Here is a 23,022-nt window from a genome sequence, read left to right on the forward strand (position 1 = left end):
TAAGTGTCTGACTCTTGATTGTGGCTCGGGTCATGATCTCATGGTTGTGAGATCAGGCCTGTGCTGGGCTCTGTCCTGAGCGAGGAGCCTGCTTGGGATTCTCTCTATCCCCCTCTCTCTGCCCCTCCCTGACTTGTGTGTGCTGGTACGCTTTCCCTCTCTCTCTCTCTCTCTCTCTCAAAATAAGTAAATAAACATAAAAAAGTGAACATTCTGGATTTTATATCAAATAAGTCATTTTGTAAATGAGTGGAATGAGTCAAATTTATTAGTCTAAAGAGGAATTTGGGTCTATTTAATTTATAGCTGATTATATTTTTATTTAATACTTACCTTTAAGTGTGTGTGTGTGTGTGTGTGCGCACATGTGAATACATATGATGTGTGTATGTAAATCTGTAAATTCTGTCTATGTGGTGTCCCATGTGGCTTAATTGTTGTCCTTGGGAGTTTGTTTTTCTTTTTTTTCTTTTTTTTTTTTTTTAATTTTTTTTTTTTTTCAACGTTTATTTACTTTTGGGACAGAGAGAGACAGAGCATGAACGGGGGAGGGGCAGAGAGAGAGGGAGACACAGAATCGGAAACAGGCTCCAGGCTCTGAGCCATCAGCCCAGAGCCCGATGCGGGGCTCGAACTCACGGACCGCGAGATCGTGACCTGGCTGAAGTCGGACGCTTAACCGACTGCGCCACCCAGGCGCCCCGGGAGTTTGTTTTTCAAATAATCATTACATACTCATGAAAGCAAATTTTTTTTTTTTTTAACGTTTATTTATTTTTGAGACAGAGAGAGACAGAGCATGAACGGGGGAGGGGCAGAGAGAGAGGGAGACACACAGAATCTGAAGCAGGCTCCAGGCTCTGAGCCATCAGCCCAGAGCCCGACGCGGGGCTCAAACTCACGGACGCGAGATCGTGACCTGAGTTGAAGTCGGACGCTTAACCGACTGAGCCACCCAGGCGCCCCTGAAAGCAAATATTTTAAGAAATGGAAGATTTTCTCACAGAATTAGATATTTTCAGATAATAGAATTGAAGACCTATTGATATAAAAATAAAGAATACTATTAAAGCTTAAATGTGGATTTTAGAAATATGAGGCAAAATGAAAATGAATTACACTGTATATATGTTCTTTTTGATTAGATAATTGCTTTGGGTATGTTTCAGTCATTCCTCCAAAGGAGAATGATTTGTATTACTAAATACAGATTAAATTTATCATATAGGTCAAAAATTGAAGCCTTACTATCAGTAACATTTCTGTATATCTTATGAAGTGAGTAGAAGTGTTTAAGATTTTTTTTGCTTTCTTATTTTTAAACTGCTTTTCTTTTTTGAGTTGAAGTTTCAAAAAATAGTTTTAAGTGCACTGGGGGAAATTTATGCAGGTTACTGAAGAAAGCAAGAAAATTTGGAAAAATATTGAGTTACTAATTCTGATGTACAGGGGTTCTATAAAGTAAGTAATGCTGCTCAATTGTACAGTTTACATTGGGTTTTGAAAAGAAATAGCACTTTGCCTATGTACGGTACCTCTGGCAAAAGACTCAGTATATACTTACACTTTAGTTATTTTCATAGTTAATTTATGAAAAGAAACCATTTCACCAAACTTATTTTATGTATTAGTATTGTCATCTGCATTATGTATGTTTAAATTTTTAATATGTTTCATTTTTATTTTTTAAAAATTCCACGTTTATTGTAGAAAATAGGAGAATTGTTAACATGACAATACTTAATTTCACCTTTTATTTATTTATTTATTTTTTAAAAATTTTTTTTTTTTCAACGTTTATTTGTTTTTGGGACAGAGAGACAGAGCATGAACGGGGGAGGAGCAGAGAGAGAGGGAGACACAGAATCGGAAACAGGCTCCAGGCTCTGAGCCATCAGCCCAGAGCCTGATGCGGGGCTCGAACTCACGGACCGCGAGATCGTGACCTGGCTGAAGTCGGACGCTTAACCGACTGCGCCACCCAGGCGCCCCAATTTCACCTTTTAAAGGCAACCAGTGTTACTTATATTTAATACAAAGTATCATGTTTATTATAATAGAATACATTCATGAAACATTCATAATATGTTTTCTATTGATGATGGTGTTGAAGATTCACTTGGGGAAAACAGAAGTTATTATTGTGTTTCCCAAGTGATCTCTTTCTCGGCCTCTCACTTCCTCTTTATTCTCTCATAGTTTGTTATAGTACCTATACAGTTTTATTGATTCTGTTGAGATCTTTAATACATCTGGAATTTGTTTTGGGGTTTGATACACAGTAGGGATTTAATTTTTGGTCATATGAATGGTATGTCTTCATTTTTCAGAACTTCTTTTGTGTCGTTGGGTAAAATTTTATAGTGTTCTTTATTCATACTTGCACATTTCTTGCACATTAGATTTATTCCTACTTATTCCATAGATTTTTATGGCTGTGTTTCAAAAGATCTTTTTTCCCAGTAAAATTTGCAATTGTTTGCTTCTGTGGATGGAAAATCATTGATGTTGATCCTGATTCTGGCCACATTTCTGAATGTTCTTACTCATTCTAATACCTTTTCAGTTGGTTGTGTCTGTCTTTGTAGGCAGGCACAGACGACACCTCATACTTCTTTTGTTCTTTTCTTCTTCTTTGACTAAAACCTCCATTCTGCTCCCTGTTGACCTTCGTGGGAACTCTTTACTATTTACCATTAAAAATAATATTTCCTTTGGCTCCTCATATGGAATTAAATAAGTCTTCTTTATTCTCATTTGGTTAAAAGGCTTTTCTGGTTTTTCTTGTTAAATGTTTATCTTTAAGTGGAGTTTAAATTTTGAATACTTGAGCCTTTGCACTAGGCATAGGCATCATTCAAGATAGCAATAGGTGTGTTTTGTATTTTTCTGTTAATATGGTAAATATATTACTCAAATAGATGTCTTTCAATTCATGTGTCTTGTATTATTGGGAATAACCCTGTTTGGTCATGAGAGGATATTTGTACTATGTGACTGGATTTGTCCAGATTTTATTTGGATATTTATAAATGAGAATCTATAGGGTTTTTGGATGTATTTATGCATTTTTGGAATGAAAGATATTCTGGGCTCATACCTCCATTGCATATAAATATAAAGCTCTATGCCCTATTCTTAATTTTACGTGCTTCCTAAATAGTACTGTTCTCAACACTCCAATTCATGTCTATCTGTAGTATCTTACCACCTAGAATCCTACCAGAGGACCCTATGTAGGCAGCATTATTTGATATTTCCAATATTTTTCAGATGAAGAGGGGGGAGGGAGGAGGAGGCAAAGGACTATTAAAATTTGTCAATAAAGCCAGTGTTTCCTTTTCATAATTAATGTAATATATATAACTGGCTACATTTGTGTATATGGGATCTGTTATTATAAAAATGTGAATAGACTTTTGATATATTAAGTTGTATAATTTTTTAGTAAATCCTTTTCTGTTAACATATATGTACTTGTACATGTATGCATATGATTTTAATACTCAAATCCCTTTCCCCTTTAAATTAGATTGACGTTTATGACATTTACAGTCTTATGTCTGAGAATAGAGCAAAGTTACAAAGAAGACTCAAATACTTATTTTTTGAGTTCTAAGTAGGCTGCTGAAATTTACAGTTGATGCAAAAGTCCTGAAATCCCAAATGTCTGAGTTGAAGAAGCTGGTGCTGTGTAAGATAGAAAGGGTCTTGAGTTTTTAAAGTACAGCTCTGAAGATACCAGTACATAATTTTTTAAATTTTTTTTTAAAAATTTAAGCAATAGATTAGCATTCAATTAGCTAAAAAGTGAGATGATCTCATCTACATGTTAACTAACTGTTTCTTGGCCAGAAGGAAGAGTTGCATTAGAAACAAGAATCCATACATTTGGCAGTCCTATACCCTACCCTCCTTTCCTCTTCAGTTGAGACCTGGGATGATGATAGGAATTCCCTTTAGGTGAAGGTTTGAACAGGGGAGATTGGTGCTTCACTGTCTAGGTGAAAGCCAGGCAGATGGCAAGACTTCTATAAAAGTGTGCATGGTCCTATATGACTATGGTGTGGTAGTAGCAGCATTGGAACCTCCTGCCTCTTCTGGAACTTTGAGAAGCAACAATCTCATGGATGTATCCTACACTAGAGTGACATGAGTTCAGTAAGGTAGAGATGTTTATGGGAGGTGTCTGGAGATGAAGAACAGGAAAGTTGGTTGACAGACCAGTGCTTGAAAATAGCTTTCAGTTATGATGAGGGGACACAGTCCAAATGGCACCATGGAGTGCATGATTAGAGGCCAACCATAGATAATTACTTCACCAAAAACCAGATTGTCCAAATGCTGAGACATGAAAGGTGCCAGAGCAGGGCACTGCAGGTTTGATGCCTCCTACTGGTACCATATGACTGTTGTGTGAACTGCCTCTCAACACGGAACCCTTACCTTAGGGAGAAGAAAGAAGTTGAGTCGTGAAATTGTGAATTGAAGTTAAACAGGAGTACTGAGAAACCCAGATGTGACCAAGTTTATCTAGAAATGCCTAGATTATGTTTTCTGATATTAGGCGGAGCAGGAGCTTGAGAGATACATGATAAACTCTATAGTAGAAAATGGAAAATTTATATTAAATTTCTGAATTTTTATTTTATGAAATAATACATATGCAATATCAACAATATACTTTAGGACCAAGGGGTTATTGAAATGTGGTTGGGGGGATGCTAATGGATCCCTGAAGCCCTTTTAGTGGGTCTGTGAGGACAACACTCTGTACAATAATCCTAAGAATTTATTTGCCTTCTTTACTCTCATTTTTTCCTGAGTGTACAGTGTACTTGTAAAGAGACAACAGGACATGTGACTTAACGACAGATGAATTCGAAAGCAGAATTGAAAATCCAGTTGTTTCTATGCCAGACATGAAGGAGATTTGCAAAAGAAGTAGAACAATGCCACTTTTAAGTATTTTGGGGAAAATAGAGTTATTTTAAACAAAAATTTATTTTTGTTAACATGTAATGGTTGTGTTATTATTATTTTAAAATGAATTAACAAATTTTAAGTTATGAATTTTAGTTTTTAATGTGGCATAAATTCATATATACAATTCACATAAAGAAGAGGTTTTGGGATCTTTACTGCATTTTAGAAATGTTAGGGGGTCCTATAGCCAAGTCTGAGAACTATTGGCTCAGACTCATTCGAGCCAGCCACTGGATTGGAGGTTGGAGAGTGGAGATTGAAATCTGACTAGTATCTAAATAGCATTGTGTATTTTTTTTTCAAGTTTTCTGAATCTTACTTTCCTTGTTTATAAAATGGGACAATAATGTTTAATTTTCAAGAAATTGTGAGGAATATATACATACATATATACACACATATACACACTGATCACTCTAATATGCTGTTCCTACTAAGTGCTTGACACTTGTTGGATAGACAAATGTTAGATATTTTTGTTTCAGATATCATCAGGGACCTTTATGTGGAAATAGCCCATAGTTTTCTTTTCTACTTACTCTGTCTTTTGAAACCCATTCAAAAGTTAGAAAAAAGTTGAGACTATTAATTTTTTTCCTTTGAGAAAATGAAGAAATTTATAGATAAAGATATATAGACACAGTTGCATGAACCTGTGTTTGCCTAGCACTTTTTGAGCCAGTGATTCTCAAAACAGAAAAGTATTCAGAATCATAGAGATTCACAAAAGTATTCTGTTTCCATATATATATATATATATATGTATATATATATATATATATATATATATATATATATATATATATATACATACACACACCATATATTTTTAATTCTTTACTATGCATCTTCTCCGCTGACTGGCATGTCCAGATTTTTGTCACCTCTGTACTATGTATATGGTTGGTTGTTTTCACTTCTCCCATAGCCTGTCAAGCATCTCCCTTCAAGTAGGCTCTTTTATGCCTCAGATGTGTGTGCTTGATTCCAAACCTCTAGCTGAGTGACTGCATTTATACTGATTACTCATAAGTCTTCATATTATGAATACATTTATTGCCTTAGTGAGAAACAGACTGACAGAAAACGATACTTTAAAAAAAGACACAGGGGCGCCTGGGTGGCTCAGTCTGTTGAGCGTCCGACTTAGGCTCAGGTCATGATCTCACAGCTCGTGAGTTCGGGCCCCACGTTGGGCTCTGTGCTGACAGCTCAGAGCTTGAAGCCTGCTTCAGATTCTGTGCCTCCCTCTCTCTCTGCCCCAACCCACTCGCATTCTGTCTCTGTCTCTCTCAAAAATAAACATTAAAAAAATTTTTTTTAAATCAAAAAAATAAAAAAAGACACAGAAAAAGGAAATATTCTCAAGAAGGTGACATATTTCAATAGGTGAACATCATTTCTCTGAAGAATTGAAGCCTAATCAGATTTGTTTTTATACTAATAGATCAAATAAAGTATATTGAGGCAATGTAGTAGCTGTCTTGAAATACACAGGCCAAAAAAAATTGAAAGTGATATTTATTGGATATACAGTACAACATGGATGAAATTGAGATGGATTGCATTTATTCATTTCAAAAGTATGGTTTGAAATTTAACACAACAATGAAATAAGTTGGTAATGAGAAAGAACAGTGAGTAGAAGATTTTCTTTTTGCAAGCTCATTGTACTATAGCCACTCATTTAGCAATTTTTATCTGTGGTACCCATTTGGAATTTGCATAGGTCAGAAGGAATATGTTTGTTATTATTAATTTTTTTTTTTTTTGCCAGGAATGGGAGCAGAACTTGATGACAAAATGATCTTGGTGATAAATTGCTCCTATTGCTGGTTATCTTGAATTGGGAGTTATCTACAGTTCAGTATAAGAAAAAAAAGATGCCACCCCTATTCATTTTGATTTAATGGGTTGGTATTGAATGCAACATACCATCTTTTTCCCCCGTGTACATTCAGTAGTGAATTGAGCAAAAAATATATTAAGTAAGCTTTTTAGTTTTACATCAAAATCAATACCAGACTGTTATTGCAAATTTTAACATCATGATTTCCTCATCATTTTGTGTGGTACTTTCATCTCTTCCAATATAACAGTTGGCCGTCTAACCTAGCAATATTAAGTATAATGGCTGAAAATGCATAGTCAGGTTTTCACCTGACCCTTCATCCCCAACAATTACAGTGTTCATTATTCTGTTCTCAATAAACAGAAACTGAGGAAATTAATAAAATTAAAAAATAGATCAAAGGTGTAAGAGGTGAAGATCCTCATGGTGCCTGTGAACAAACTAATACACGTTTTAGATGATTTTTGGAAAGGTGTTAAATTCTCTTTTCATTTACTCTTAAATATTCTGTAGAAAGGAAATGTCAGAGTTGTTCTATGGTGACATACAGCTGAAATCTCCTAATTGCTTAGCCACTTTAGACAAAATCTGTCATTGCGAGTGTGATTACTTACACAGAATAATCGTGTAAGATTCAGGTAATTAATTAGTAAACACCTAGATCCTCCTGTTGGTAGGAGGAATATTGTCCCCATGTAATGTATTGAGCACCTAGTGTGTACTGCTCTAAGCTCTGGGGATACTAAGAAGACCCTGCCCTCAAGGAGTTCATTACCTAATAATTTATTATTATTATTTTTTAATGTTTTTTTTTTTTTTTTTTTTTTTTTTTTTTTTTTTTTTTTTTTAAGAGAGAGAGAGAGAGGAAGGGAGGGAGGGGAGAGAGAGGGTGACAGAGGATCCAAAGTGGGCTCCACCCTGACAGCAGCAAGCGAGCCAATGTTGGGCTCAAACTCATGAACCCTGAGACCATGACCTGAGCTAAGGTCACACGCTCAATCAATCGACTGAGCCACCCAGGCTCCCCATTACCTAATAATTTTTAATAATATATTGCATTAATAATTACAAAATGGTGATAAGTCCACCAGTGTAACTATATGAAAATTTAATGATTTGGGATATATTTTATTTTAATAATTGGCATCAGGATTCCTCTTACATAGGGAACATCTTTGAATAAAGAATGAGTTCACATGGAGTAGATGAGAGGCATCATATTGGAGGGGGGGATAGTGTAGGGACTCTTCTGGATCAGAGATAAGGGGTATTCATTTTGATATGGACAGGGAGAGGGCCTCTGTGGGATGTGGCCAGAATGCTGGGTTGGGAGAGTGGAGTGTCTGACGCTGTCTTTCCCTGTCCTGGCACTCCTTCTGTCGCCCTCAGCGGCTATTCGAGTTCTTCTTCCCCTTTATCTAGGGATCCCACTCTACTTTCCCCCCTTGTACCACACAGCCGTGCTTCTGCACACATTCTTAGTTAAAGCCTATATAGCAGTTTATCTGTAGTGTTTTAACACCTACACAGTTAAGGCTCTTAGGGCTGTATGAAAGCCAAGACATTATTTGCTTTCCTAAAGCTTAGTGAGAAAAACTGATTTTTAACATTTGAAATTAAAAGACACCTGTTGTAAATTAAGTGGCTGCATTTGTTGGATTTTGGCTCAAAATTCTTTAAAGTGTTTTGTTCTTTAACATATGTTCTGTCTCACTTGCCTATATAATTCCTGAAGAGAGGGAATAATGTTTCTTGCAGTTTCATTACCATTCCTATACCTAACATAGCAGCCGCCCAACACAGGTGCTCATACATATTTGTCAAATAATTTGTTGCTATTAGTATTAGCAATTAATCTTTAATTTCTCCCCTCAAATTTCAGAGAAAAATAGAATTGAGATAATAATTCCATGTTCTGACTCTAGTAATTAGGACTCTGGGAGGCTCCTCTGTTTTGATAATGTGATTGTAGCTTAAAAAACATTCTTTTCCTTATGGCACACTACTAAAATTGCAGGAAAACTATCTGGAAATAAAAGGGCCTCTGTGTTCTGCATGCAAGCCCAAGCTTATAAAGTATTAACTAGTATACACAGAACTCAGTCTCCTTGGGAAGAAAATGAATACTTGAAAGGATTTTTGATGAAGAAAAGATTTCTTTGCTAGTTTAAATTTATTCAAGGAAGATCATTAGGAGTTTATGATATGTACACATAAGGGCAGAAGAAGAAATATTCCTTGTTTCAGATATCAGAGCTTTCGGATGGCAGAGTCAGTTTGTAAGTGATGGCAGAGGTTCATTTTTTCCCCAAGAACATCTAGGTCCAATGGAGCATAGTTTAAGGCTCTCTTATCAGTTTCTGAAGGCCATTTCTTAATTTTGGTTCTGTTAATGAGACGAATAATGCCATTTGGGCATCTTGAGAAAAAATACTATGGACACAATTTACCTTATTCATAGGGCAGATTCCTAATCACTCTTTGCTATTAGAAGAAATTTTGCAAAATTTCTCTATTTTACTTAGATTTAAAATGGCATTGTTTGGTTTCTAACACAGTAAAATAAGGAAGCAGGTGGGATTAGAGTCCAGTTTGATGACTTGCTCACTGGCTTGCTGCTTCTGAGAAAGCTCGAGTGCCACCTTTGTTTTACAGAAATTTAGCATTGAACTGAATGTGACCTAGTGGGGAAGGTACATACAGATATTTTATCATAATAAATGCTTTAATAGAATTTATAAGCAAATGTTGTGGGAGAGATAAAAGTTGAATTTATGAGAGGAGAGTTGGGGAAACGCCCCAGGTGACCCCAAAAAGCAGGGATGCCTTTACTTTGTCGTGCTCACCCCCGTTTTAGAATCCAAAACTTTGCCCCCATCTTCCAGTGTACCTCCTTGCTCCTCAGCCTCCCTCAACTGCCTTGGGTCTCAGACTATTAGGAAATAGAAAGATGGTAGAGAAACTCCAATTCCCTGCCCTAAACCTACCCATGCTTTGGCCTCTTTCCTTCCTCTCTAGGAGAAGGAGGATCTTTTGTTCCTCTTTGAGGCTTGTCCTTATGCTCCGGGCCCATTTCTCTCCAAAGGCTCTGAAACCAGTGCCACCCATTTAGCTCTTTAATCATTGATACCTTCAATCTCTACCTCCAGGTGCTTTTCTTTCAAACCCTAAAGGCTTGTGTCATCCATCAAAAGAAGCCACTTTCTTCCCCTGGCCCTTTGATCCTTTCTAATTGCCTTCAGAGCTTAGTTGCTTTACAAGGCTAGTCTCATGCTGGCATTTACTTCCATATTCTTCAACCCATTGCTGCCTGGATAACCTCAGATATCTGAGGCCCATCATCTTCAAAACTGAACTCACGATCTACTTTCCCGAGCCTGCCCTCCTGCCTGCGTTCCCTCTCGGAGTTCACCGAGTCACCTGAGTGGAGACCTGGAGTCGCCCTACACTCCCTTCATTCCCTCCCTTCCCCTTCATCCTTCTTCACTGTCATCACTAACATTTAGTGTCCCAGTGAAAGTTACCAGCATCTCCACGAGTGAGGTACTCTTGTGCCTATTTTATCGTGGTCGATACTCAAGTGCAGCGTCAGCCCCACAAATCGAAGTGGGACTTCAAATCCCGGCATCAGACTGGAGCCCACAGTCTGAAACAGCAGTGTACCACAGTTTATCATCTAAACCATCACCAAGTACTGTCACTTCCGCTTTTAAATCTGTTGAGTCCATGTACTTTGTTCCATTCCCACACCACCAATGTAGTTCAGACTCTTGTCCACAGTTCACTGGACTATTGTGAGAACTATTTTACTGCTCTCAGCTTCTCCTGTGGCTTTCATTTTATCTATCCATATCTACTTTCAGAGCAATCTTTTAAAATGACTTTAGTAAATGTATAATTCTAACACTTAAAATGCTCAGGGGCCTCATAAATCTAAGGTAAGTTCAGACCTCTTCCTGTAGCATGTGGAAAGTTCTGTCCTCTTCCTTGCCTTGTTTAGCCCTTTTTTCAGTTGCCTGGAGAAAAATGTAGTTGCTACATTGATCACATAGCTGGGTCGAATATGTGGGTCAGTTTGTATATTAAATAACAGACTCAGGAGTTAACAGATGTTCAGAATTTTCTCTTAGCCTGTTTCCTCTTCTGCTCTGGTCAGGTCTCCCTTGAAGTAGTCGAGGACAGGGCTTAGGGTTCGAAGTCAGCCATGAGTTCAGTTCCTGACCTTTCTGATTTCTGTAATCCTCAGTATCTCCATTATCTGATGATTATAATTCACTCCAACCTTATTAGGATTTAGTTCAGGAGACCTGCAAATCTCTTACTACATTTGTTAGTTCTTATTGGTAGGTTAGTTCATTTGGCTTTGATTATTGAAATATGGCGATTGCAAGGAATTTAGAAGAGACCCATTGATTAAAACACTGTGTTTCATTATTATAATGTTTATTAACATTAGAATTGAATAATGGACAGTGGTATAATCCGAAGACAAATAAAATGAGGCATGAGGGTATGTAGTAGTTGTTTCCAAATATCTGTGGGGATATGGAAGATTAACTTGATTTATTCTATTGGTCCTAGGGACCATAACCTAGTGGGAATAAATTAAAGAGCCGAGGTAGATTTTTCAGTCAATATAAAGAATTCTATAACAGAACTGCCTTAAAACGACCTGCCCTGTATTGCAGTCATTCCAGTGGAGGCCACAGTTGTCAAGTGGTACATTAGTGCTTTCACTAGAGAGATTCCGACCTGTTAATCATTAGCCAGAACTGCTGCCAGTTAATCTCCATGGTGCCACCCATCTCTGATGTGCTATGAATCAACTCCATTTTTGTACAACGTATTATTTCCCACCCTATTCCACGTAGGCCATTTGCAGATCATAATTTCTGTGGTAACCAATGCCTGTAATAAGTTGCAGTCCTCGAATAATCAAAATCCATACCTTATTTCTCCTTCTGTAGTTGTTTGATGTCTTTTATATTTCCCCAAAGTGTTAAATCTGGCCTTTAGGAATCAACATCCTCTAAACCCCAGGAGACAGTCTAATGTTGTCGGCAACATGGGGATTATTGCAAACAGCTGCTCATTGCAGAGTGGTGGGTAGCAAACTGTGCCTCAGGTGACTAACATAAAATGAATCTAAGTGCAATGAGCTCTCATGAAGCAAAACTAAAACAGTATGCAATAAGATTACATCTACTTGACAGTTTTACCTGACCTCAAATTACTAATATTACACATTTAGCAATATTAGACCTGTCTAGGGCTTATAAAGGATTGATTGACTCATAAAATCTGGATTACATTCTATGTGATCTTACATGAAATTTCTAAGTTTCATACTAAGTATTTATGTGCAAGGAAAATTCTAGGAGAAAACAATAAATGTAGAATACTCAGAGTTTATCTTTACTACTGCTTCTGCACTCATCAGTTTTACTCGTATTCATAGTCCTGGGTTTGTGGTACTCAAATTTTATTTTGTCTCATTTTCTCATCCAAAACATTATTGTGTGGCTTCTTCCTGATGCTACCACCCTCAGGTAGCACTTCATTTTTAGAACGTTGAATTAATCTCTAAAGTGTCTTATTTATTTATTTCTCCATGATCCTACTCATTCTTCCTAAAGTAACAGCTATCTACTTATATTAATTCAGTTGTATCATCCCATGACTTATTTAAAAAATTTTTTTAAATGTTTATTTATTTACTTTTGAGAGAGAGCAAGCACACAAGTTGGGAAGGGACAGAGAGACAGAGGGAGACACAAAATCTGAAGCAGGCTCCAGGCTCTGAGCTGTCAGCACAGATCCCGACGTGCTGTGGGTTCCCGACGAACCCACAAACCGTGAGGTCATGACCTGAGTCGGAGTCAGATGCCTAACTGACTGAGCCATCCAGGTGCCCTCCCATGCCTTATTTCAGATACTGTATGTATTAATAGTAGACTTTTAAACAGAAAGCATTTATCCAGTTCTACTGGTGGATGTTAGACTGTCAAAGGTAAAATTTAGAGAAAATAGGAAACCTCTGTTCACATCAAAATAGTCTGCACATGTTCAGACCATGTACAGTTACCCTTCTTTTCTTCTGTCTTCTGGAGACATTTTTAATCTGCTTGCTCTATACCCTGGCACAGTTCTACACATTGAGAATATGCTGAAGGCAGGGGAAAGAAGGAAAGATCTGTGTGTGGTGATAGAGAAAAACAGGAATGTGGGCTGAGGCAACAGTTTGGTTATGGTGGACAGGAGGGAAAGTCTCTCTTAACTGACACACTGAAACTGAAGGAAGTAAAGGAATCAACCTTATAAAAAATGAAGAGAAGAGTGTACTACACAGAGTGAACAGTATATGTCAAGACCCTGGGGCAGCAAAAAGTTTGGCATGTTGCAAGATCTGGAAGGAGACCAGTGTGGCTGGAGATTTGTTTGGGCAAAGTTGGACAAGATGAGTTTGGAGGTGTTGTTAGAGGCCATATCATTTAATAGGGCAGATAAAGTCTTTGAGAGAGATCTTAAGTAAAGTGGCATTCAACTTATAGTTTGATAAAGATTCTTTGACTACTCTATGATAAATAAATTAGATGAGGTAAGAATGGAAATAATATATTTAGAAGTCTAGGAGAGAAACTGGATTACTGTGGGGATAGAAAAAAAGTGGAGAGAAGTGGATGGATTGAAATACTTCTTTGGAGGTAGATTCACAGACATTTTGGTTGGATTGGATGTAATAACAGAGGGGGAGAGAGGAAACCCGAATGGTGACTGGTTTTCTGGTTTGATAAATAAGTGGATGGTTGCACTATGTAATGAGATGGTGACGTTCCCCCACCTAACAGAAGAAGAAGATAAAGCTTGAAGAGGTTAAGTAATTTCCCCAAGGTCGTGTCACCTCTTTCTCTATTCTGTTTTCATTTTAAGCAGACACCTGTACTATGAAATTATTTGTGTGGGAAATAAATTCCTAGACTATGAAATTACTTGCGTGGGAAATATATTCTTATTTTGTGTTGTGTCCCAGCACTTACATCACTTATATTGAAGGCTGGAATTCATATCATTCACTCATTTATCCGAGAGATAATGAATTCTTTAAACATCACGGGGTACAGAAAAGTGATACAGAGAAATGGTCCCTGTGTTGCTGATAGTGGGGAAGGTAGACCATTAAACTATATAGCTCGGTATGAGACTGCTTTAGGAAAGAAGCACTGGGTATGAAGGAAGGCAGGAAAATCTTCTCACTGAAGGGCATGTCTTGTCTCAGCTGAATGTCGAAAGCTGAGAAGACAGGAAGAAAGAAGAGGAAATAGTATTCTATATCTGTCAGAAGTGACAGCTCATATTTCGAGCAGGGAATCCACAAAGCTCAGAGAACATGACTTGGAGACATGTGGTTGAAAAATTAAGTTCAGGTGGAGTGGGGAGAGGTAAATCTGTATAGGTAAGCAGGGCATGCTGCCTCAAAGTTATTTTAAGGAACTTGGGTGTGATCCTGTGGTAGAAAGAAAGCTATTTATAATTTTAAGAAGGAACATGAAGAACATTGGGGAACCTGAGTGGCTCAGTTGATTGAGCGTCCAGCTTCCTCTCAGGTCATGATCTCACAGCTCAAGAGTTTGAGCCCCACATTGGGCTCTGTGCTGACAGCACACAGCCTGGAGCATGCTTTGGATTTTGTGTCTCCATCTCTCTCTGCCACTCTCCTGCTCATGATCTCTCTCTCTCTCTCTCTCAAAAATAAATAAATATTAAAAAACAATTAAAAGAAAAAGAAAGAACATGACATGATAAAATTACTATTGAATTTTTAAAAAATGTTTATTTATTTTTGAGAGAGAGAGAGAGAGACAGAGACAGAGAGTGAGCAGGGGAGGGGCAGAGAGAGTCGGAGACAGAATCCAAAGCAGGCTCCAGGCTCTGAGCTGTCAGCACAGAGCTGGACGTGGGGCTCGAACTCATGAACCATGAGATCGTGACCTGAGTGGAATTCAGGTGCGCAACCAACTGAGCCTCCCAGGCATCCCGATAAAATAACATTTTAGAAAGACCATGGTAACTATAGTGTGGAAAATGGGTTCGAAGGGGGTACAACCACTTAATAAATACTTGATATTATTCTACAAATGTCTTGTATATGTAACAGGCAGTTACAAGGATTTTCAGTTTGGGTTCAAACTATGATTTAAAACTATTACAGTGTGGCATAAACAGGCCTCAGTGTTGTTTTATTCTGTTATCTGAATTTTTAAACAATGTGATTTAGGATATGCATTTTTTTTTAATTTGGCTCATTTTTTGCACATCTTTTATGCTAGAATGAATTAAAATTAACTTTTAAAAATCCTGTAAATTTTTAGAGATTTGTATATCTTTTTCTATTAAAAAGGGTGTGGTGACTAACACAAATAGTCCTATTAGTGTACCTAGAATTACAGGAAAAGTTAACATATTTAAAATGCTTTTAGACATTATGCTCAAGAGGAAAAAGTAAGAGGGATATAAAATTTTATTGCTGTTATAATTACACTTACATGTAATAATGACAGTATTTTTAAGGTATACAAGATAATACTGAGTAGTTTAAATATCAATTTATTATGAATGTAAGTTGTATATGACATTCATTCATTTTATTAATATATATGTGCAGTAAATATTTTAAAAGCAAATAATACTTTAACATATTTTCAAAACTCTTAATTGCTAATTTATTCTTAAAATAAAACCCCAGAAGGGTCTTATAGGTCAAATCAAACCTCCTTCCAGAATAAATTTATTTCTCTATAATCCAGTATCAAGTTTCTCTTTAACACTGTCTTTTTAAGTGTTTTGATTATTTGAAGTTCTTTCTGAAACACTGAACTAATCTCTTTCTTTGAAAAATCTGCCTTTTGGTTCCAGCTCTATCCTTTGTGGTTTCAAGGATATGTTTAAATATTTCATACGTTATCAAGACTTATTCATGAAGATTTATGCTGGAGTATTAACCCTGGGAAAGGATTTACTTCAGAGTGTAATAAAATAAAATAGTTACTTAAAGCTAGTTCCCTTCTGTGTTTATGTGTGCTCAGAAATGTTCAGACAGGACTGAAGGTCTCATTTGGTGTGTACTTGTATATTTTTTTCCTAAACGCTGATTGCAGTTTACATTATAATTCATATATTCATTGTGTTTGCTGCATATTTTCTATTTCTCTCCAGTAGAATGTAAGTGACAGGTGCCCGAAATGGTGTTTTATACATAGTAGGCTCACAATGAATATTTGTTAAATGAATAAAAATGATTTAAAATCTTTCTCAAAAATCTTCGGATGATCTATGTGAGATTTATTGGCTATTAATCTTGCCACTGGAAGGCTAAATTATATTAAAGATCATATGGCTAGTTAGTGGAAAAGTCATTTCTATATTCTGATAACTCTGGTTACTCCTGCTGGGAAACCCAGGATGTAATCTCAGAACAAATGTAATACATACTTAAGGACCCTATGTCCCTCATATTCCCTTTGTGTCACTGCCTCACCTGGATGATTTTTATTTCCATAGATTAGTTCTGCCTTTTCAGAAGTGTATGTAAGTTGAGTTATATAGTATATACTCTTGCTGTGTGACTTCTTTCAGTCAACATTATTTTTTTTTAATTTTTTTAATGTTTATTTATTTTTGAGAGAGAGAGAGAGACAGTGTGAGTGTGAGTGAGTGGGGGAGGGGCAGAAAGAGAGGGAGACACAGAATCTGAAGCAAGCTCCAGGCTCCTAGCTGTTAGCACAGAGCCCAATTTGGGGCTCCAGCTCACGAACCGTGAAATCATGACCTGAGCAGAAGTTGGATGCTTAACCGAGACACCCAGGCGCCCCAATATTCTTTTTTTTTAAACATACCCTTTTTTTTTAATGTTCATTTATTTTTGAGAGAGAGAGACGTGAGCGGGTGACGGGCAGAGAGAGAGGAAGACTTCTCTCTCTGTCAGCATGGAGCCTGACATGGGGCTTGAACTCACAAGCCGGGAGATCACAACCTGAGCTGAAGTCAGATGCTTAACCGATTGAACCATCCAGGCACCCCTTTCACTCAGTATTCTTTAGATGAAGTTCATCCTGTGTGTGTGTAGCTGAAGTTCAGTTTTATTGCTCTGGAGTCAGATGATTCCACAATTTAGATTTCATTCTGCTGTCAACAGACATTTAGGTTGTTAGTTAGGCTATTATTTTTTTTCTGCTACAAATATTCTTTAAATTTTTCTGTACATGTATGAATATCTCTTAGATATCAACCTAGGAATGGATTTGCAGGGAGATAGAGGATATATATATTCAGATCTAGGAGGTGAATCTAAAGATTTTTCTAAAGTGTTTGTATTATATTCATATTTTATAATGTGGTGAACATGAAGGATGTATTTTGATGAAATAGGGATCATATGGCTGAAAACATGCCCGGTTTTAAATTTTGAGAAATCAAATGTATATAATTAATTAATTAATTTGTTTGTCAGCTGTGCTGACAGCTCAGAGCCTGGAGCCTGCTTCAAATTCTGTGTCTGCCTTTCTCTCTGCCCTCTCCAGGTAGTGCTCTGTCTATGTCTGTCTCTGTCAAAGTTAAATAAACATTTTAAAAAGCATTAAAACAAATATGGAACACTTCACAAATTTGTGTGTCATCCTTGTGCAGGGACCATGCTAATCTTCTCTGCATTGTTCCAATTTTAGTCTATGTGCTGCCGAAGCGAGCACTATAATTAATTTATTTTTAAAAACAACTAGAATAATGTATTTTTTAGTTTTCTTTTAGTCCCAGCATTTCCAATAGTGATGGGTTTTCTTGTTCTTTGTATACTATGAAAAGTGACTCATAGACTTGAAATCTTGAAAAACTTGCAGAGTTTTAGTTCATTTGACATCCAAAATTTTTTTCTTTCTTCTGTACTATTATTTCTTGATTATGTGTAACATATTGCAGGCAATGAATTGTATCTAAAGAATTTTGTATACAGAAGAGTAGTATTAATGGTGAACATAGGATTGATATCTTTGTGGCAATTTTAATTGGCTTCTAATCCCAAATTAGCATTTAGAGGCTAAATGTGTTTCTCACCATGTGTTTTAAAACATAGGCATCTTGTGTAATATGGTTTGAGAATGCTATTTCAGCCTCAGTTACTACCTTAAGTATTTACACAGTGTTTGGAAAGTATTTTAATGTATTGCAGGGGCTAATGACTCAGTTTTCATCAAATTCCTTTATTAATCCAATGTAGGTCCAGATGCAAAAGTTGAGTTGAAGTTTGTAAGTGAGTTTGGGAAAGAAAGCATCACTTCATATCTTTCTTTATTTCATGTTCAGTTTTACTTTAATCTAGTTGAGAGTGATGGTGTAATTTGATTACCACTCTTGACTTCTGGTTCTTTCAATCATTATTTCTATAACTTTGGGTAAACTTTTGACTTTATTGAGTCTTTGTTTCTTTATCTTTTAAGTGCGGGAGTGGGACTAAGCTCATCTCTTTTAGAGCTAATTTTTGTGTGTATGTTCTGTATATTAATGTGGGATATTAGATGTGTTTTTAATAAAGCATTGTTCAAATAGACCTCCCTGGTTTTCTTTCTTTTGCCTTGCATGTGGAAGGAAATATTTCAGAGAGAGAATAACTATACTCCACTTGCCAGAGTTTCATAACTGGTGCTAAATGAACCAAGGAAGAGCAAGATCTGCTAAATCATGGCATTGAACTTGGTGTTCTAGGCATTATAATTTCTGATGAATGGTGTCTCCTGAGACTTCTGTAAAATGATACATTCTGACATCCAGTGACCTTTTAAACTAATATTTCTATTATGTAATTCAGTTGCTTCTGTTTCCTGGAGATAATAACATTAGTTTGTACTGAGGTAGATAATGATTGTGTTAGCAATTTCCTTTGTGGTAAGTGTTTTTAAAGTAATTTAGTTTGAAGGAAGAATCGTTTATACAAATAAAATCCAGAGGAACTCACCCGTAGTGTACTATGATTAAAAAAAAAAAAAGAAAGGAAAAAGAAAAAAGAAAAAGAAAAAAAAGAGGTAGTCAGTGACTTCTGGGACAATATTTTTGAGACTCAAGGTAAATAGTCTCATTGATTGATTTTTAGGAAAGCTTGTTGCCAACTATAACTCTTTTTAAAACACATACACATACAATATTACGGTGAAGGGACAAGACTGTGGAATCAGACCTAGTGCTATTTCTGTCATGAGTGAGTAAGGAATATTAGACACCTGGATTTTGTTTTATCCATAAAACAAAAGTAATACTTCATAAGAGTACATAGTAAATACTAAGTGAGGTGATAACGAGAAGCTTACACTGCAGTACTTGGCATACAGTGGTGCTTGGTAAATAATAGCGATTTTTTTTTCCCCTTCATGGATGCTGTAAGGTCTTAAATGGCTTCTAAGTTATCGAAGACAGTTTAAGTTATGTTAGTCAACTTTTACCATTAAGTGTAGTTATTTTATTCTGATTGTTAGATTACTGTTATATCTGTTAAGTCTTGTTTTACCAAAGTAGTTGATTGCTCAGAACACTTAGTCTCTGTTTATGGCTGATAACAGTTTGCTGTGGGTAGAATGATGAGGATGGGGTGAATGGTTGACCTTTAGTCCTAGATTTTCATCTAAAATATTTACAGTTACAGCACAACAAGGTTATGCTAAGAAGAAAGAAAAGCGTTTGTTTCCTTCTACAGTCCGTGTCTTTTCTTTGACCATGCACAACTTCCACCCACCTTTTCCCCATGCCCCCTCTTGTACACGGACTTCATCGTTGCCCACAGATCAACATTTCTGCCATGGTGTCCTGGACTGCAGAACCTTCCTTCCCCTCCCCCCCTTCCCTTCCCTTCCCTTCCCTTTCCTTCCCTTCCCTTCGCTTCTTGCCTCCTTGAAGTGCTTGTACTGTGCTTCTTGTCTTGTTTCTTTGTCTCACCTTGTTCTCTTTCTCACCTCCTTGCTACTTAGCATAGATGCCTCGAATTGTAATATGTCCTTTTATGTGTGTCTTAAGTCTATACCTGGATTATGTGTAGAGGCAGTCTTGCTTATTTTTTGTGTGTTTCTGATGAAACTTACAGAGTCCTTCGCACAGAAGATTTGTAGTGGATGTTTGTTGGTGTTGTTGTTCATACTCCTGCTGATATTGTTTAAAAAAAAATGAAACGCTGACCCTAGATATATGGTACTTTGGGTAACTAAGGCACTCTAGGTTTGACTAATTTGAAGTCAGACTTGGTTCTTTGAGCTAAATGGTTGATTCATTCCCATTTATATACTTGTTGTTCTGCCCATCCATCCAAATAATTTATTTAATACTTTTATTACAAAGCATGTGCTAGGAGCCATGGGAAATAGAAAAAAAATCAATTGGTAAGGGATGATTACACTAATTACTGTTATTGCCATTCCTAAATAATTGTTTCGTATCTTCAAATAACTTCAAAAGACTGGCAAATCAGGATTTATTTATGTTTCTAAGTTAAAGTAAATTTTTTAATATAATGTATTACTTTTTATGATTGCTTGCTTTAAAAAATATGGCATTTTCATTTAACTGATAAAGGCTGATCCTTGTGGCATCAGTTAGAATTTTAATCCTAATATAAAAATGTTATTGAACCAAGAGAGTACTGCAATATTCCTGAAGACCAAATATTCAAATTTAAATAATAGCAATGTAGGCTTGCTTTTAAGTAACTTGACTAAAATTTAAAGATGGAGTTGAAACAAGATTTGAACAACTTAAATATTATGTATGATGTGTGCTATTAAATATGTATGATGTGTGCTAACCTGTTTTTGGTACTATTCTCATTTATTTTTGTCTACCTCACCGTGCTAGTTTTTGTTGGGCCACTTTATCTTACCCACTGTAAACGGTATAAAAAAACATGAAGAAATCTGCTGTTGAGAAAGAAAACTTGATTAATAATGTGAACACAAATTGGCTTTTTATAAAAAATTAGTTTAATGGAAGGGTTTGATAAAAGCTTTAAAACACGTGTATTTGATTTTCATTTTCATGGAGATAAGTGAAAAAATTACTTTCATTGAATTAGAGCAAGAGATTATGTAACCACAAAACAGGTAGAAGCAAATATGAATGTATGGATACAAAAAGGAACTAATCTGAAACTGTAGAATTGAAAAATGTTGTCACTGACAGTAAAACATAACTACAGACAGGATAAAATCTAGAAAATACACTGTTAGAATTTTTGAGCTGGAAGATATGATCGAGGAATCTATGGATTCCACCAAAATAAAAAATAGATAAAAATTGAAAAGCATAAAAATATTGCTGAGACTAAAGGGTAGGTTGAGAAGGGCCATCATGACTAAAAGTATCTAAAACATCTTAGGCACATGCTGTCTTCAATTTTTTATCTCGTCACATTAAAAATAACTTATTAAGATGAGATTATACAAGTATACTTGAAAACATTCTTATATAAAAATTCAAAATTGGGTAAGGACATACTGAGTTGCAATGTGCAAGTACCTCTTTACTTATTTTAGTCATTCACAGTTCCCACCCTGTCGATACCATCATCCATGTGGTGTGTATCCTTCCAGGCCTTTATTTTTGTGTAAATTTTTCATATCATTACACACCTTTTTAAAAGAATTCACAGTTAAAATTGTGTCTCTTTGTAATTGTGTCTCAAGAATAGATGACTGGAGATGGAAATAGTATGGCATGTAAATTTTAGATTTTGATAGGTACTGACAATGTTGTTCTCCAATAAAATTGCACCTTTTTATGTTCCCACCAATATTGTATGAGAATGGCAATTTCCCCATATTCTCACATAACCGGATGTTGTAAAGCTATTAAATTTGTAATTTCATGGGAAGAATATCCTGATTTTTATTTGCATCTCTTAATTTATTAGTGATGTTTGACATCTTTTCAAGTTCTTAGGCTTATTTTTATTTCTTCTGTTAATTGAATGTTTTACCTATCTTTCCTCGGAGTTGTTTTTTATAATACTATATACTATGTAATAGTTATATACTATAACTAACCTTTCCTCTGTTGCATGTGGTATAAATGTTTTCTTCTCATCCATTCACCATTCAGCTTTGTTATATTTCCACTCTGGAGACATTTTACCTTTAGTGTTGTACAGTTGAGTTTTTAGAACTCTTAAAGCTTAAAATTTGGTATTCATCCTCAAAATTAACCTTACATAAAGGTGGGCATCGTTTCATCAAATATAGTTTTAAATATCTAAGTTATCCATTAAGAAGAGTGAAGGAAGCTTAAATAAAGCTTTAGTTTCTATCTCTTCTGTAAGAATGCCATTTCTGTCTCCCCTACTGCTGTGCCCGTGTTAAAGTTTAGATTTCAGAAGAGCATCAGGAAGTGTGAATCTCTGCTGAGCTCATGGCACTTGGCCTGTAACTTGCTCTTGTCTCAGGGTCAAAAGCCCATGAAAGCTGCTTGTCAGGGCTTTGATTAATTATGCAAGAGTGATGGGACTGAAGAAGGAATAGGTGTGTTTCGAACTTTTGATTTCTCTTGTTACCGGACCGATCTGACCTAAAACTGAGCTACCTTTCTCTTTCTGTCTTTCTGTGTAGTGAGACATGATAGGAAATGGAATAAATAAAAGTCAAGAGAAATGGCACAAAGAAAGTAAAAGTGAAAAATTAAAAAAAGAAGTTACATTTCATAGTCTGGTATCTCGGTCACTGGGGCAGTTGGTTCCATGTATCTGCAGGGAGCTCCATTTCCAGGAGCTCTTGTGCAGTGTCAGGACCAAGTAGAAAAGAAGCAGTGAGACCTTGCGGCATACCTGGGTACTGTCTTTCTGTAGTCATGTGTGTATGAAACACCATGTTTTTCAAGTTAGTTTCTATTTTGAATACCTTTCTGAGCTGGGAGTTTAATTTTTATATATGTACAAATATATGTATGTATATATGTATGAATTTGTTTTCTCTGTTACCTCACTTTTAATGGTGTGCAAGTTGTGTATGTGTGTGCAATTGCTGGATAAAAGAAAATGTATATGTTACTCAGGTTGGCAAAATAATGCTCCCCACCCCTCTCACAGATGTCCATGCCCTAATCCACAGAACCTTTGAATATATTATTTTGTAGACCAAAAGGGATTTGGCAGACATGATTTAGGT

At 36.2% G+C, this 23,022-nt stretch overlaps 1 protein-coding gene and 1 non-coding gene across 2 annotated transcripts in view; one reads left to right on the forward strand and one right to left on the reverse strand.

Moving 5' to 3' along the window:
* Positions 1 to 23,022, forward strand: part of IMMP2L (inner mitochondrial membrane peptidase subunit 2) — a 905,116-nt gene that overhangs the window by 196,770 nt on the left and 685,324 nt on the right. The window lies entirely within an intron of this gene.
* LOC112867134 (U6 spliceosomal RNA) lies at positions 17,477 to 17,583 on the reverse strand. Its single transcript, XR_003224176.1, has one exon. It is a non-coding gene; the product is annotated as a U6 spliceosomal RNA (small nuclear RNA).

The sequence above is a fragment of the Puma concolor genome, chromosome A2, assembly GCF_028749965.1.
Source record: "Puma concolor isolate L17-30 chromosome A2, mPumCon1.1.hap2, whole genome shotgun sequence".
NCBI lineage: Eukaryota > Metazoa > Chordata > Mammalia > Carnivora > Felidae > Puma > Puma concolor.